This window comes from Phascolarctos cinereus, unplaced genomic scaffold, assembly GCF_003287225.1.
Source record: "Phascolarctos cinereus isolate Bilbo 61053 unplaced genomic scaffold, phaCin_HiC Scaffold_726;HRSCAF=1367, whole genome shotgun sequence".
Taxonomy (NCBI): domain Eukaryota; kingdom Metazoa; phylum Chordata; class Mammalia; order Diprotodontia; family Phascolarctidae; genus Phascolarctos; species Phascolarctos cinereus.
In genome coordinates, this window is record NW_027556098.1 from 363,345,696 (window position 1) to 363,358,266 (window position 12,571).

General features: G+C 46.7%; 1 protein-coding gene across 4 annotated transcripts in view; it reads right to left on the reverse strand.

Annotated features, from left to right (window-relative positions):
• Positions 1-4,120, reverse strand: part of PTP4A2 (protein tyrosine phosphatase 4A2) — a 37,517-nt gene extending 33,397 nt beyond the window's left edge. The window contains exon 1 of one of the 4 annotated variants that reach the window (XM_078145474.1): positions 4,033-4,120. The gene's annotated coding sequence lies outside the window, so the exon portion shown is untranslated. Of the gene's footprint in view, positions 1-3,239; positions 3,398-4,020 lie in introns of those variants that run through there. The other 3 variants (XM_078145475.1, XM_020983540.2, XM_078145473.1) reach the window with 3 other exon arrangements.
• Positions 4,121-12,571: the final 8,451 nt, after the last annotated feature.

A 12,571-nucleotide genomic window follows, 5' to 3' on the forward strand; every position in this document is an offset into this window, starting at 1 on the left:
CCTTCAGCAACATCAAACATGGCATATGTAACACACTTAAGAGATAGTATGCCACACTCATCCTCTTCTAGAGGGAACTTCAATTTTCAAATGAACCCAATTTTTTCACAGAACTTCCAGGAAAAACACCTACCAATTTAGACCAGCTTACTGTTCAAGGTGAAGAGATCAAAAATCTGTCTACAGGATTAGTGTTCTTCCTTTGCATCAAATGTCTCAACATTTTATTTTTAAGTTCTCTCCAGAGACTTCACTATAGTTTCCAACCCCCAATTCTGCCCTAGTGCTGAAAAACAAATCACTCCTTATATTTCAATTCTGTTCCTCAATATGAATAAGTTTTTCAGATAATTGCTCTGGAAAGATGTTACGGTAAATTACTAAACAAGTAGAAGGTTAATCCCTAAGAACGATCAATGTTATTTTTTTTAATATTCTGGAAAATGTTCCCATTAAAAATAATACTTTTAAGCCTTCAGGTCTTTATTTTTCAAATTATATGTAAAATCAGCCACATATTTACTCTTTCATAATATTTCCAAAGTTCAATGACTATGCTGTAAATGGTTTCTTTCCATCAACTGGGTTCATGAAAATTAAATATTACTTGACTTTTGAGTCATGGAGGGAGTGGTTTTACTTCTGCAATTCTGAGTCACAGCATACTCTCTCTGTTCAGAAGTTCTAAACTATTTGTCATTTATACAGGTGTCCTAAAATTAGCCAGCCATTCCCAGGGGCAAGACCATTTCTAGTGACCCACTTTCCCAGAGAAGAGACCATGTCTGGATGACCCTTTCTAACTCACCCTCAAAGTCACTAAAATCCATCCATTCCTCTCCCCACCCCAACAAAAAATACAAGTCTGCCTGTCAACTTTTTCAGCCAGATTTTCCTCTCCCAGCCACATCCCAGGTGCCTCATAAAAACTGAGTACACCAGCACAAGGCACACACCCTGAGGCCCCAAGAGAGTTTGTAGGCAAAATCTACTCCCACACAAAAGCCTATACTTAGGCCCTAAAGAGTCTCCAACCAGCCTTTCCTTAAATGATGGCCTTGCCTCCAAGCCTCTCTATTCACTGCTTACACCAACCAAAGAAGAGCTCTAAGGAGAAGAAACCCCCAAGGAAACTCTACTGAAAGAAAAGCTCACTTTCTATTTCTGAAAGCACAAAGTACGGGGTGATTTGGAAGAATGCCTGTACCCTTTCTGGGTTTATATGAACTAAGAGTCCTTCACATTGAGAAGTTGTGTAAATAAAGATGGTTTTAGTGGGAGCCAGGCTTTCCAAGGACTGGAGCAGTCACCAAGTTTAAGGGTTAACCCAAAGTCCTAAGCACTAGAGCCATTAATTATCAAGCCTTCAAAAAAGACCCTTGGGATACAAGGCCATAGAACCCATGACTAAAAGGGACTCCCAACAGTATATGGACAAGAATACAACACAAATTAGAGTATTGCTGCATTGGCAGAACAACCCCTAAACAATCAATCTATATACAGTTATGAAGTACCTACTGTGTGCCAGGCACTGCCCTAAACACTCAAACAGAAATAAGCAGTTGGTGTCTATGTATGGCAATCAGACCAATCAATCCTCAATATTCCAACCATCAGAAAAAATCTGAATGTTGAGATGTTCACTTGTCACCATGTTCCACGTGCACTTGCCATTGGTGTATAGGCAAATGATTTTGAGGCCTTGATAATGTCATTCTGCTTCCTTAATTTCTGTCTGCACTTTCAACAGGACATAACTTCACTGACTTCCTGTCTGAAACTACTGCACATCATATGGAACATAGCAGCAAAGAGCTTCCATGTTCCAATTCAGTAGTAGCTACTTTTTTGATAAAAGGGAAAGCACTAACCTTTAAACTCAAGGAAATCTACAAAGTAAATGTCCTCTGGAATTTGTTTAGATATTAAGAAAGTTGTATGTTTAGGCTTTCTTGCCAGGAGTAGGGGGTGGGGAACGAGTCCTAGAGAAGGGATAAATGTAATTCTATACAATCCTGCATTATACATTTCTAAAGTGCCTTTCATCAGAAAAACTCAAAATACTTTATAAGCATTAGCCTCCCAGGAATAGATGTGCCTTTCAGTCTAGTACAGAAAAGGTCAGAGTCTAGGAGAGGAAGATTTAGGGAGCTTTGGACTGAGAAAGCCAGAAAGGACAGAACCATTAGCAAACTTTTAAATGCAAATAGGTACAAATAGCATGTAGGGTGAAGGAATTAAAGCAAGCAGAAAGAAGCCAAAAGACTGCTTCCCAAGACTCAGAACTCACACAAACCAGAACCCCTAGGTTACACCGCTTCAGAAAAGTTACCTCATCCATCCAATTCTTCTGTACAATGACCACTTCAAGGAATGCCCCTCCATTTACAAGTAACCATCTACACACACACACACACACACACACACACACACACACACACACACACACACACACACACACACACACACACACTTTCTCTCTCTCTCTCTCTCTCTCTCTCTCTCTCTCTCTCTCTCTCTCTCTCTCTCTCTCTCTCTCTCTCTCTCTCTCCCTTCCCCCATCCCCATCAGATAGACCCAGGAAAGCCTCTTCCCTTTACAAAAAAGTGATTGATCACCTAAAGACCCCTACATGCCATTTCCACCTGAAGAGCCAGAAAGAATTCCTCTCGCCATTTACAATAAAGTGACGACCACCTGAAGACCAGGGCAAACTCTTCCCCTCTATGTACAATAAATAAAGGGACCACCTGAAAAACCTAAGAAGCACCCCTCCCACACTTGCAATAAAGTGACCACCTGAAGACCCACGTTACCCCTCTACAATAAAGTGACCACCAGAAGACCCACGTTGCCCCCTCTACAAGCAGTGACCACCTGAAGACCCACGCTGCCCCCTCTACAATAAAGCGACCACCTGAAGACCCACATTGCCCCCTCTACAATAAAATGACCACCTGAAGACCCACGTTGCCCCCTCTACAGCAGTGACCACCTGAAGACCCACGTTGCCCCCTCTACAGCAGTGACCACCTGAAGACCCACGCTGCCCTCCAGAACGCATTCAAAGCCCACGGAGGAGCACTTCCACCCCCCCACACACCCGGCCGCGCTCCCTCCTTCCGGGGACGTGTCTGGGGCCTGGCTAATGGCTGCGGCGGCGGCGGCTGCCCTTCCCTGGCCTGGGGGGGCAGAAGAGCCGGGCTGCCCACCCCACCCCCCCGCTGCCTCCACACCTCCGCGGGGCCTCACTCACGCCGGCGAGCTGGGGGCTGGGCATTGAAGTCCGGCGGCGACTACGGGCGGGCGGCCGGGGGGCTCCTCCTCAATCACCTCGGCGGCGGCGGCGGCGGCGGCGGCGGTGGCGGTGGCGACGACTCCCCCCCAGCCTCCCCCCGAGCGCGCGACACCCGGCCCGGCCCGGCGGCGGCTCCGGCCCCGGCCCCGGCGGCTCCGGCTCGGGCCCCGGCTCCGGCTCGGGACGCGGCGGCGCGTGCCAGCGAGTCCGTCTTGCTGCGGCGGCGGTGGCGGCTCCGGCTCCGGCCCCGGCTCCGGCTCGGGCTAAGGCGACAGCGACGGCGGCTGCGGCTGCTCCCCGTGTGGAGGCAGCGCTGGGGCCTCGCTCGCCTCGCCTTGCGCCGCACCGCTCCGCCGAAGGGCCTGCTCCGCGCTCCGGCTGCTCCTGCTCCCGCCGCTGTTGCTCCGGCTCTCGCCGCCGCCGCTGTCGCTGCCGGGACGGTTACAGCTCAGGCTAATCGCGCCGCCGCCGCTGCCGCCGCCGCCGCCGCCGCCGCGCCGCCGCCGCCGCTACCGCCGCCGCCACCGCCGCCGCTCCTGCTGCGCGCGCAACCGGAACCACCTCGCCTTCTCCCCCTCCCCCTTCCTCGTGTCCCCTCTCCTGCGAGCGCCCCCGCCCTCCCGGGCCGTTGGTCGGCTCCTCAGCCCTCCAGTCCCTTCGCACTCCCGGCCCACCCGCCCAGCTGCCATTCCATCCGACCCGCCCACCCAGGCTCTCGCCTTTGTCTTGACCTCTGCCCTGAACTCCCCCGCTTCTCTCCATGGTTTCTTCCACTTGGAGCTCAATCCCGTTGAGGCCTGATCCATGTGGCCGTGAGAATGGGGGAGGGCACACGCGTGCGTGCACGCACACACATTCACATTCACACTCACACACAGACGCGCGCGCGCGCACACACACACACACACACACACCACACACACACACACACACTCACACACACTCACACACACAGAGCCCAGTCGGGGGCAGGAAGCAGCACCCTCAGGCGTCCCGGCCTTTGGCCTGCTTAGGAAGGGCTCCCGGCAGCCTTTGCTCCTGGAAGTATTGGCCATGCTGCCAGGTGCCATGACGCAAGGGCTGAGTGCCAGGCCCTGGTGGGACGTGGCAAGGGAGCTAAAGGCCATTGGAAAGGGATTCCCAGCCTTAAGGACTGGCAGAGGCCAAGGAGACAGAAGCCAGAGCTGCCTGGCTCTTGGCTGAGCCTCCACACAGACTAGGGTCTCCTTGGCCCTGGGCCCAGCAGTTCCTGGGCAGTAGGTCTTGGGCCTGAGGACTGACCCAGCAATGGGGAGAGATTTCCTGTAGGCTTAACCTTTTTTTTGGGGGGGGGCAGGAAGCTAGACCAGGCTGATTGCCAGTTGTCATAAAGAACAATCACTGGAAGTCTGCTTAGGGGGAAATAGAGGTGGCTTCAGAGATCTTCATTACTTCAAAAAATCCCTGATCTCATCACTATGGGTCTTCCTCTCATCAATGAAGACTCAGTCTCTTTAAACCTTAGTAGGCGGTTTTCATGAAATAAATGCTGTAGCAAAATGAACAACACCACCAAAAAAAAAAAAACATCCCCTGGTAACAAACCCTCTAGTGCTACCCTCTCATGGGCTGTCCCTTGGGTGATGGACACCCAGTTAATTGCTGTACTCATTGTCAAAGTTCGCCCAAATTACCAGGACCTGCCAGGGCTTATGTTCTCTATTTCTACCTGGGGTCACCTCCACTCCAGACAGAGGCATGTGGGGAAGACTTTTGTGTGGGGCTTCAGGATCAGGTCTTAGAAAACATGTCCCTTAGATGAAAGTGGCTATTGTGTGTTCTATCCAACCAGCCCTGGTAGAACAGACCTACCAAAAGACTAGGTTACCAGAAGCATTCCCCTAGTAGGAGGCAAGCTCCTCCAGGACAGGAACTATCTCATTTTTATATTTATATACCCAATACCTCGCACAATGCCTGGGACATATCAGGTGTTTGTTGATGGAAGAATTCTGGCCTCTTCCTGTTCTTCCCAAGCCTCAAAGTTGCCTAAGAAATAGTAGTTTAACCTCGTAGACATAGGGGCCTCCCTATGTGGGGCTCTGGACCATACATTTCTGAAGTTAGACCTAATTCTTTAGAGAAGCCCATACGGCTCATTGATGCAAAGAAGGGTCTGTCTCATGACTCAGCTCCATTAACCCATCACAAAGCCCTGGAGTTCACTCTCCGTCAAGGGCCCCAGGAGAGAGTATTTCAGGACAAGGCTGTGGGATTTGAAGACTGGAATAACAAGCCATGTTACAGATCAGGAGAGAGGTGCATCTGCCCGGCGACATAGGGGGAAGCTGGCACAGCTCCTGTTTACCCTCCACCTGCTGTCTCTCATACCCATGAAGCACAGAATACATGGTGCTCTCCTAGAGTCGGGCATCAAACCCACCTGGGATTTTGGGGAAACACCTCCTTCCTAGGCCCTAGAGACTTCCCAGGGATGACAATGGGGCATCAGCTATTTCTACCGTTGAGTCCCCAGGAAGAAAGAAGAAATACCCTCAACATAATGGGGCTTATGACCTTATCAAAAACAGCTGCCTGAGCAGGGTTATAACAGTTTTTCTCCACACCTTAAATAGCTTAAGAACTGAGCTTGGGGCACCTATATTATACAGCGTGAATCATTCTTGGCACTGAGTTTAATACATAATAAATGCCCTGAGTTTAGCAGTGCCTTTTTCTGAAAGGCTCCAAGTTTCATTAGTTTATTAATCCTCTTGACAGCCCTGAGAGGTAGGCTGTCACTATCGCTTACTCTAGCTTATAGAGTATTAGCACCTCAAGGGCAGGAAACTATTTAAACAGTATATTCATTGCATACCTTTCAAGCCTCACTGGACATTACTTACCAATTACACGCTGAAATCCAGCCAAACTCGCCCTTTCTTTGTTCCTCAGAAGCAAAACTCCATCTCTCATCACTGTGTCTCCATACTACCTACCCTGCCTGCCTGGAATGCACTCCCTCCTTCCTTCTACCACATAGAATTTCTCTCTATCAAATGAGAAGAAAAATTTTAAGGTACTTAGGACAGTGCCTGGTACATAGTAGGCACTATATAAATGCTCATTCCTTTCCCTCTCTAAGATACAGCCCAACACCACCTCCCTCATGAAGTCTTTCCTGCTAGTGCCCTCCCTCCCAAACTACCAGGAACTAGTCAGGAAGATAACACATACAAGGAAGGTGAAAAGAGGCAAAGGGGATGGGGGGTGATGGAGAAATCCAAAGGAATGTAACCAGGTGGGAAATGAAGAGTTAATACTTTGTATATATTTGTATTTAATATGCGTATATTTTATAGGTGCCTGTTGTCCCCCCCATTAGATGAATAAGCTTTTTACAATAAGAGATTGTTTCTTTTTTTGTACTTATATCTCCAGCAGGGGCCATCGCCAGTCATCTTGACCTCCATCTTGCCATTGGCATCCAGTGATTCTGGGAGAGCGAGGCTGAAGACTTTGTATAGCTCTGCCTCACTTAAATCCTATTCGCTTTCAAGTCAAGACATCACCCTCCTGGTATCATTGGTCCTCTGAGAATGAAAGACAAACAACAATCCCCAGCGCCTAGCACAGTGCCTGGTATAGCAAAGAGCATTTAATAAATACTCGACAATTAAATTGATTGACTGATGGCGCCTGCCCCATGGCCGGTGTTCCATATACAATTTAATTCAATTTATCAAGTGCTTAGTTAGTTGTTATCCTTCATACTTGAAGAGGAACAAAATAATATCACCATGTCGGGGTCAATGTACAGCGTGTCCGACTGTGGCTGATCAGAACAGTACAAACTCTGAAGGCTCTACCACAGGTCAGGCACAAACAGTCCACGTGAACATTCGGAGTGCAGATGTCTCTAAATTTGTGCACCTCACATTTCTTTTGAGCTACTGCAATTCTGCTTTGCTCATAGAGCACAACACCCTGTCTGATGCAGGCACGCCATACTGGGCATTCCTGTGCCAGTGTCTCCCATGTCTCACCATTGATTCCAAAGTTCTTCGAGAAACCTTGAGAGTGTCCTTGTGTCACTTCTTTTTGACCTTTTGTGAATGCTTGCCTTGTGTGACTTCTCCACAAAGTAGTCTTTTAGGCAAACATGCTTTTGGCATTAGAACAACATGGCCAGGCCACTGAAACTACACTCTCTGTAGTAGAGTTGAATGCTTGGCAGTTCAGCTGAAAAAAGGATTTCAGTGGCCAGTACCTTATCTTGCCAGACGATCTTCAGAATCTTCCTAAGACAATTCAGTTCAAATAGAAGCGATTCAATTTCCTGGCCTGATGCTGGTATACTCTCCAGGTTTCACAGGCATATAATAATGAGGTCAGCACAACAGCTCTGTAGACCTCAATTTGGTAGGTAGCCTAATACTTTTTCTCTCACACACTTTACTTCAGAGCTTCCCAAACATTGAACTAGCTCTGGCAATGCATGCGTCAACCTCATCACCTATGTGTATACCCTGAAAGTAAACCGCCAAGGTAAGTGAACTTATCCACAGCATTCAAAATTTCTTCATTTTCTGTAACCGATGGCCCTCTGTATGGCTGGTGCGATGCTGGCTGGTGGAGAACCTCTGTTTTCTTAGTGTTAATTGTCAAGTCAAAATTAGCACAAGTGGCAGAAAATCGATCCCTACTTTGTTGCATCTTGGCCTCAGAGGCTGCATTGAGTGAGTGTACAATCATCTGTGAACAAAAAAAAAAATCACACACCAACTCTCCCTTCCACTTTAATCTTGGCTTGTAGCCTTTTCAAGTTAAATAATTTGCCGTCAAGTGCAGTAGCTGATCCTGATGTCATTTTCATTCTCATTGTAAGTGCTCAATACCATTGCTGAAAACATCATACTAAAAAGCATGGGAGCAAGCACGCAGCCCTGCTTCTCTCCGTGGGTGACTGGGAAAGTGACAGAGCCTTGTCCATTATCCAGAACCCAGCCAAGCATGCCATCATGGAAATGCTGTACAATACTGATGAACTTCTGTGGGCAACCAAATTTTGCCATGATCTTCCACAAGTCCTCACAACTGACAGTATCGAAGGCCTTGGTCATATCAATGAACACTGTGTACAGATCTCTGTTCTGCTCCTGGCATTTCTCCTGGAGTTGTCGGGCAGCAAACACCCCTATCAACTGTTCCTTGGCCCTTTTCGAAACCACACTGGTTCTTGGGTAGATGACCATCTTCCAAGTGAAGGATCAGCCTATTAAGGAGTCTTTGGCAAGAATCTTGCTGGCAAAGACTAAGAGAGAGAGACCCCACCCTGTGATTATCACAGAACAATCGATTTCCTTTTCCTTTATAGATATAGCCAATGGAGGCATCCTTAAGCTCCTAGGGGGATAACCTCCTCTTGCCTTGTAACCATGAAGATTTCAGTTAGCTTTTGTATGAGCTTTTGTCCCCCTGCCTTGTAAATCTCTGCTGGAATAGAATCAGCACCAAGCACTTTGCCACACAAGAGGAGCCTAATGGCATTCAAAATCTCTTCTTTAGTTGCAAGTTTGACTACAGAGGAATTGACTTCAACTTGAGGTATACAGTCAATGGCTTCAGCACTGGTTGATGACAATTTGTTGAAAACACTATGGAAGTGTTCAGCCCACCTCTCCAGGATCGTGTCCTTTTCACTAATCGATGTGGCTCCAACAGCCCTGAGTAGTTGAGATGTACCATAAGTCCTTGGCCCCTAAATAGCCTTCAGGGTATTATAAAAATGCTATAGATTGTTTCTATCAGCATAAAACTGAATTTCATCCGCCTTCTTTCTATCCAAGAATCTTGCATCTCTCTAAGCTTCACTTGCACTTTAATTCTGATGGAGTTAAATGCTACCTTCTTAGAGACTAATGAACTACTGTTGTTGAATGCCAGTGTTTAGCTTGGAGACGATAAGTCTGTGATCAGCCCAGCACTCTGCCCCACACATCACCTTTGCCATTCTCACATCCTATCTATTCTCTTTACAATGACATAGACTATTAAATGCCAATGTTTGCAGTAAGGGTATATCCACACAGTTTTATTGTATTTAAATGAATGGAAGACAGTTTTGGTGATGGGGTCATAACATGCACAAATCTTCAATAGTAAGTGGCCATTGCTTTTGCTGTTTCTGACTCCATTTCTCCCAAAGACTCCCTGCATGTCTGATAATCTGTGCCTAGTCTAGCATTAAATTCATCCAGATTTATAAACTTGTCCTCTTTCAGCACTTTGATGATGCAGGTCTCCAGATCTTCATAAAATTTGTCTTTGATTTATAAAGGTTCATCATGGTGGGAACATACACACTGATAATGGTGGTGTGGCACTTTCCTACAAGTGGCAATCACAGTCATGAGCCTGTCCTTCACTCCTTTTGGGAAGTGCACAAGCTTGTTGACTAGATTAGATTTGATTTCAAAACCTTCACTTAGCACTGAGAGCTAAGGATACAAGGACAACCCCAACAGGCTTATTCTACTGGGGAGATTAAGTACACAGATAAATAAATACAAACCATAGGAGGGAGAAAATATTTACAAGTGTGATGACATCAAAAAAAGCTTCTCATGGGAAATAGCTTGAATTGAGCTTTGGAGAAAGCTGGGGATGTTCAGAAAGAGGTGAAGAGGAAGGGCAGTCCAGTCCCAGGAAGCAGCCTGTGAAAAGGTATGGCTTCTGGACAGGCTTGCTGAATTCTGGAAATAGTAGGCATGGGGAAATTGTTCAACAAAATGTTGACAAAATAAATCTGAAGAAGGTAGATACGTATGTGTGGCAGGTGTACTCTGACCTCTGCACTCACCCTTTCACAGCCAGACAGGCTCCTTGTAATAGATCTTTGAGAGGTCTGTTGGTTGGCTTCTCTAATGATATAGACTTGAGTCCACACTGGCTGCATTTACCTCACAGTTAGGCACCATTGACTAGAACTCCCACATCTAAGTAACTACTTAACACCAATTAGCTTTTATAAAGAGATATTTACTTTGAAATTATAGCAGTGACAAAATTACAATGACTGCCCCCTCCCCAGTACCCTGGAGACATACTTTCCCTTATTACACCTCATTGTCTGGGGAGAGTTCCTACCTAACACTGATTCCACCAAATTCAGAACAGTTAGTCAATGAGTTCTGGTCTCACCTACTAAAGGACTAGGTCTAGAAGGTCACTCTTTGCACCTCATGGCATTAATGTTGAATGTTGCGCTGGCTGCAAAAGGTATGTTACGATGTCACTTTCCTTTCACCCAGAATGGAAGGGAAAAAAAGTGTCAGGTCAAACAAAGAACATTGGCTTTTATTCATAAGGCCCCACAGCCTCAAAGAGAAGAAGGCCCAAGGCCCAAGGAGCATTGTCTTTCACAAGTGAACAAATTAATGAAATCCACTAATTTGAAGCAGCCAGACAGCATGAATCAAAGAGGAAGGGCGGAGGGCAAGGAAGGCCTTTGAAAGGCACCTCTGCTGCTGGCCCTACAGCCAACCAAAGAGGCTTCTCCTACCCACACAGTTAGCAAACCAGAATCAGTTATGGAACGTCTGTACTCGCTCCACACTCTCTACAGGGCATGCCCCGTTCCCTATCATCCCAGCTGTTCCCGGAGCAGGGTCCTAGCCTTTCCAGTGTGGAGACTCTGTCAGAGGCACACTGCATGTGCCCCAGATCCCTACAAGACACAAAATGAGGAAGCTACATCTAAGTCCGTCAGAAGGAAGAGGTGTTACCTATACATATCAAGGTACAAAACTCAACAACTAGGATCCGAAATGCTGCTGCAACTAGCATATTGCCTTACATGTTCTTGGCACTCAAGAATTATTTGTTCCAGTTAACAGACGTTTATTTATCATGTGCCTAAAGATAAACCATCATGCTGGGTATTAGAGCTACAAATGACTCAGGTTCCACTCTCAAAGGTCACACAGTTTAATGAAGGGAAAGACAAACACACAGGTAACTATGTTACAAGGGATAGAGAGATCAGGATAAAGAAGACAAGGATAGGGAGGCGGAGCCAAGATGGCAGAGTGAAAGAAGACAAGGATAGTATTTTGAGAGACCTGAGTGGGGGAGGGAGGCATTACTTTCTCCTTGGCAGCTGGAGGAGGGGAGGGTTAGGAAGGCCTTGAAGAAAGAGATGGTTTTCAATAGAGATGGATGCAGGGGAAGCCAGTCCAAGAAATGAGAGACAGCTTGAACAAGGACATGGAAGTGGGAGAGGATGAGATGAGAAGGATATGAAGAGTCATCCAATTTGGCTGAAACTTGGAAAGCATGAGGGAGAATGGAATAAGATAAGGCTAAGCAAGTAGGATGGAGCTAGGTGAGTGGGGGAAGGTGGCCTTCAATATTTGGAATTCATACTTTATTCAATAAGCAATAAGGGAACACTAGAGAAGTGATAATAATGCATTTTTATAATGCTCCTAGATTTTGCAAAGCACTTTCTTCACAGCCTTGAGAAGTAGGTGCTATAGATGTTATTATCCCCATTTTATGTGTAAAGAAGCTCAGACTAAGGTGGAGCTAGTGTCAGTGGGGAAAGAACCCAGATCTGGAGTCACAGTACCCAGCTTCAGACCCTAGCTTGGACACCCCCTATGTGACCTCCGATGGGTCTTTAGACTTCTCTGAGTTTCAGTTCCCTCATCTGTAAAATGAAGGATTTGGACAAGATGGCCTCTAAGGTCCCTTCTAGCCCTAAATGCTATACTCCTGTGATCCTACAAACCTACGATCCCTAAGCCTTCATGTCATCATCTCTCTACCATGAAGAGATTGGGCTACCTGACCTCTGAGGACCCTTCCAAGCTCTAGATGGGAACTTGGATCAAGCCTATACTTCCTGGCCATCTCCACCCCACGAAGCCACATGTGTACCCCACTCCCTTTCAGAGCCTCTCTATTCATTGCCTTCTCTGTTAAGCTCCCTGAAGTCAGGAGCTATCTGGCTGGCTTACCTTGCTTGCTTGCACAGTGCCAGGTCTGGAAAGCACATAACGAATACTATCTACCTGTCTATCTATCAGTGTAACGGTAAATGTTCAATAATCAGCCCTCCAAAAAAAATTGTATGTAACACACATTTAAGCTTAATTTGCAAATTAACATTTTCTCCACCCATTTCTCACTTTCCTGAGTCTAGACAATCAATAAAACAATAAATCAAGCTCTGATGTATAGCCAGGTATAAATACTCACACTGAAGATTTAACAATCGGGGCTCTC